Source organism: Plodia interpunctella, chromosome 7 (assembly GCF_027563975.2).
Source record: "Plodia interpunctella isolate USDA-ARS_2022_Savannah chromosome 7, ilPloInte3.2, whole genome shotgun sequence".
NCBI classification, from domain to species: domain Eukaryota; kingdom Metazoa; phylum Arthropoda; class Insecta; order Lepidoptera; family Pyralidae; genus Plodia; species Plodia interpunctella.
The window spans coordinates 5,471,861-5,477,860 of NC_071300.1; positions in this window are offsets into that span (position 1 = coordinate 5,471,861).

The window sequence follows — 6,000 nt, forward strand, 5'->3', positions numbered from 1 at the left end:
GTTTTGTCCCTTCAGAAAGTAAAGTAACAACTAACCGTTTGCTTCTATTTTATTTGGAACTAAAAGCCCGTCCGAGCTTCGCACGGGTAAAACTTTAAACTATACAGCCAAACTTTCCTCAGAAATCACACTATCTATTTAAAATGCGGCATCAAAATCCGTTGCGTAGTTTTAAAGATCTAAGCATACATAGGGACAGACAGCAGGAAACGACTTCGACTTTTTTATACCTACTTAGTTTTTACACTTACTTTCTCTTCAAGATACTTAGCTTGAAGAGAAAAACAGTGTCTTTGCTTCAAATTCTAATCATTTATTCAGAAATTAGACATTCACGAGCACTTTTTCTCGTCAATTTTTATATTTATAGTTATTTCTCACAAGCTACAAGCTACTGGCATTTCGGAACGACCACTGCTGAGTAGAAATGCCGAATGAAACTCATTTGAACAGTGTTGGTCCCTATCATGCCAGATCGGTTTACCATTATTGTTTCTTACAATGTTTTTTTTCTAATAATATATAAAAGTACATAATGTACGTACATAGCCAAAAGGTATATCAAAACAGGTTATGATTATTGATGATGTGAAACACAATTAACTTACATGAAAATATATGAGAAACGAGATGACCAGTTCCCTCTAGCAGCACCCGTTCAAGAGTTGACGCATGGGACAGCCATCGCGTAGCTCAACCATAATAGAGGGAACCTCACGACCTGGCCCACGACACCACTAACAGATTGACCATTTGAGTGAGCATGACACACTCGGTTCCCATGACTTCATAATTATAAATCTTATTCGTCGAAATAGAAGAATAATTCAGACACTTGAAGATCACAAATCACGTACTTGTTTTACAAATAACATTTATTCGGAAGGTTTGCCTACATTCATATCTGTTGTGATTTCCAGTTGCGTTGGTCCAGGCACAAACAATAAATTCTGGATGTTCGGCGGAGCAACAGTTAGGTGTGTACTATTACTTTTTCTAAGTAATTATCCTGCATAGAGATGAAAATTGTCGAGTTTTCATGTTGACAACGATCTGTACAACAAATTTAAATAAATAGTTATGAATGCACTTGCATTGCACTTACTTATCTAAAAATTACCTTACTGTACTGTAAGCACATAAAATAATAAATTGGGAAAACTTGACGTAATTTCGGAAGGTTTCCGAATATTTCTTGAAATCTTTCAAAGTTTCGGAAACATTTGATAATTTTCACCTTTACCATAGATTATATAATACTATAGTTAGTACCTTCACTAGCAGATGCCTTGGTATTGGGTTATCATTGAGTAAATCTTTCAAATTGAATCATATTTTAGTTAGGCAAGGTTAAAAATGAACTACCTAGTCGTCCTTAACATGTAAGTAAGCAGTAGTCTCGTGTCTTACAAAGAAATGAACGTGACAGGCGTATACAATTGGATAACTTAAGTAACAGTTGTCTGTTTAAAATCTCAAATTTAAGTTGCTACATCTATATTTTATTATGATAGGCCTTACACTCCTAAGAATAAAGACCTTGCTGGTAACATGAGATGTTTGTTCAAGACTTGGAATTAGATGCTATGAGCTAGGACATCATCAACCTGTCAGTCATATCTCAAATACACAATTACTATGTGCCATTCTTATTGTTATGGGAAGTCCCATTGTAATTTTCTATTCAGTTTCACAAATAAAAGTAGAGGATAAGTATCATGTCTCGAGCTGTCACTGCGTAAAGAACAATTTAATTATCGGCTAATTGCGACTTCTGCAGTTTCCGCAATCCGGGAGATTTAATAAGTTGAACGAAGATAAGTTAGATTGACTAAAATCAGGATGAAATGTTCTCAGTATCAGAGGACTACCCGTAGATTACCCGTCTGGATGCTCATTGATTAGAAACATGGTTTTAGTCAATCCATTATTTGGTTTCTGTCATTTTGTCCAGTAATTAAATGACGCCATCATTTCATTAAACTATAAAATGGGAGCGAATAAAAAAAAGTCATATATTTCAACTCCGATTCAGTTAAGCTATATAATAAAGTTTGTTACCCTTTCGAAAAAACATTGGTTACGTGACCGGAAAAATTCAAAATGATCCCAACTTTACCCTAACAAAGTTTTCAAGTGTACTTATTAAGAGTTGTTTAATTAATTAAGTAAAAAAGTAAAAAGTTAATTAAGTAAATACGTTGATATTCCTGATAAACAGTCTCGCTAAATTATCGTTCTATATAAATTATTTTTTTCATCAAGAGAGGCATGAGAGCCCAGCATCAGAGAAACACAGATCGTACCTTAAGTGGTGTATAATTCAAATCCCTATCAAGCAAAGGAAAATAAATTATACCTATTTCTCAGTTAATATGTATTATCAAACCTATTAATATATGGATAGGATTAATATTAGGTAAGTACAGTAGATCCAAAAGTAGACATGATAAGTCTATAGTGCCCATTATTCTCAAGAGTCAATAAGGATAAGCAGTTGAGCTCATTTGAACAGCTTCCTTCATCCGAGTCATGTGACTAGATAGCATGTGGTCTCATGACCTGAACCCCTTTATCACCAAAGGAAGTACGTATGTACGAATCTTTATTGCAAAATTACTCCAATGAAGGTCAATTTTTTATTGTTGGCTGAGCGATAGATGACATTCTTTTCTGGTTCTATAGTTTATTACAGATTGGATTGTAAATTAATTGTGTTGTAAGTTATGAATTATTGTTTTTCGTTTCAAGGATTATTTAATTGCATTATCAGATACTATTGACTCATTTTTGAAATTACTTTAGATTGGTATTCGATGGTAATGCAAAATCTTGAAATGTTATGCCCATAATTTGAATAAGTATAAATAGGCAATTACGAGTACCTATTGTGAATAGGGATAAATGCCTGAACTGTTTCATATATGCTATCACACAATGTAATTGTACAAATAAACAAGTAACAAATTGGCTGTATTCGTTTTCTATTTATTTACCTAGAAGAGATCGCGTAAAAAAAATAGCATGTTATTTTAAAAGCCAAAGAATTTATTGCTATCTTCGATCTCCACATGCATTTTTTCACGCTAAATTTTAAACTCAAACTCAAACTCAAATATCTTTATTGCAGTGACTGTGTAGTACAAGGTGTGGCACACACAATACAATAGTTTCAACAGTTTACCCTTACAGGCATGCAATATTAGCGTTATGTTACACTTATAACACTTACTATATTTCTATATATGGGTACGTGCAGTACTTACAAATTAAACTGTTTGAACAACTTATAAGTAATTTGTCTTTGCACACGATATAATTATTTATGGAATACATACCTATTTACTCTCGTAAGGTACGAGTATTATACTCATAGTATTCATCCAAATTATAAAACACATGGTCTAATAACCAAGCCTTAAGCTTAAGTTTGAATAAGTGACTATTTTGGATACATTTGATATTTACAGGTAAATGGTTAAGTGCATTTATTCCAGAAATATAGGCACTTTTTTTATACACTTCATTATTTACAATGGGAAGATACAAATCATTTTTATATAAACTTCTTTGGTTATCTCTGAGATCCATTTTTTTTCTAAAGTATAACTTGTTATTTTGAACAAATACACATAATTCAAGTATATACATATTAGTTAATGTTAAATAGCCATTTTCTTTAAATGTATTTCGTAATGTGTCATTTGTATACAAGTTATGTATTATGCGTATACATCTTTTTTGAAGCAGGAAAGTGGAATTTACATTAACAGAATTCCCCCAATAGATAATTCCATATGTGAGGCAAGGAAAAACATTTCCAAAGTATGCAGTTCGGGCAACTTCAGCTGAAGAGCTTTCAGCAAGTATCGAAAGAGCGTAACAGTAACTGGATATTGTTTTGTTAATTTTATCTATGTGCGATTTCCAATTTGAGTTACAATCAATATTGACACCTAAAATGTTTATTTCGTTTACGTCTTCAATTTTTTTGTTAGTTTCGTGAATATTTAAACTATATGGTTCCTTATTATAATTTTTAAACTGTATTATTTTTGTTTTTGTTAAATTTACTGTTAAGTTTATAGATTTAAGCCAATTTACTGTACTATTTAATGTCTTGTTGATTTCTTCTTCAAATTTGTTTTTATCTTTAGTTGTATCAGATACGAATAGAGTTTCATCATCTGCTAACATGACGCACTTGTGTTGTATAATGGATGGAAGTTCATTAACGTAAATAAGGAATAGTATTGGACCAAGTATACTACCCTGAGGAACGCCGAGAAGTATTTTTGTCTGGTCAGATTTGACTTCCTCTATTGTTTTGCTGATAGGATTATACTTGTCAATGACTACTATTTGTTTACGGTTGTTTAGATATGATTGAATTAAGTTAAGTGGTAAGCCTTGGATCCCTAGATTGTCCAATTGTTTAAGAAGAATGTTATGTTGTACGCAATCAAAAGCATGAGACATATCTAAAAACAAGCCAACACACATTGATTTCTTATTTAATGTGTCCCAAATATCTTTTAAAATTTTAAATATGGCAGTACTTGTGTTTTTATTTTTTTGAAATCCGAACTGGTTTTGATTTATTATATAATTTTTTTCAAAAAAGCTCTGAAGTCTCACCTAAATCACTTTTTCAAATATTTTTTAAAAACATGACAAAAGAGAAATGGGCCTGTAATTGGCAATATCGTTTTTGGGACCCCTTTTGTGGAGAGGCTTAACTTTGTATAACTTTAAATTATCAGGAAATGTTCCTGATTCTATCATTAAATTAACGAGGTAAAGTAAAGGATCAAGTATATATTTTAGATTTTTTGATAATTTGCATTGGTATGTTATCATACCCACAGCTTTTTTGTTTTTAAAATTCATGATTATAGTTCTTAATTCATCTGAGTTTACAGGTTTTAAATATATACTTTTACTTTGGTGCATCAGTGTGTTGGGTGTATATGTCATAGATGAAATATTGTGCATGTTGTTATGAACAAAATAATCATTGAATGATTCAGCAATAATAGTAGGGTCATGAATACTAATATTATTTAATACTATATTTTCGACGGTGTTTTTTATATTATTTGTAGGAGTTGTACATTGATTGATTAGGGACCAGGTGGCTTTATTTATATTATCATATTCTTTTATAAATTTTATGTTTTGGTTTTGTTCAGATTTGCGAATAATTGATTTTAATAATGAACAATATTTTTTGTACCGTCCATTAAGTTGGACATCATTTGTTTTAATTATCTCTTTATGCATTAATATTTTATTTTTACTTGTAATCAGTATTCCTTTAGATTTCAATTTTTTCTTTTTAGTATATGTAATTTTAACTCTCTCCAACGGAATACATAATTCAAATAACATCTGAAATATATCTAAGAACTTTAAAAATGCTTTATTTATATCATTTTGTTTGTAAACTTCAATGAAATTAACTTGAGACAAATACTTTAAAAATATGTCTAAATGCTTGTCTATATTTCTCCTATATATATACCAGTATTTTACACTATAACTTTCTGAACAAGGTATTTTTATTATTTGTGCGGAGTGATCTGAAACTCCAAAGTGTTCAACAGTCGACTGAATTTTTTTTAAGTTTGTGATTATATTATCAATACATGTTCTTGATGAAGTTGTAATTCTTGTAGGTTCATTGACCGTTAGTTTGACATTATATTTTGATAGGGTATTTATAAAAGTATTGCTCTCAGAATTGTTAACTAAAGTATTGACGTTAAAATCACCAGTTATGATAATCTTTTTCTTGGCATAACGTGATCTTAAGGTTAATCTATGTAATAAAAATTCCAAAGATTTGATGAAAATATTAAAATTATAATTATAATATTCTCAAAAAGGTACAACCTACTGGCATTTCGGAAACTGTTGACACGTACATATGTGTAAGTCGCGATTGTTTTTAGTATAGATACTTACTAAAAAAGTTCAATCGTTGCATACGTACAATAC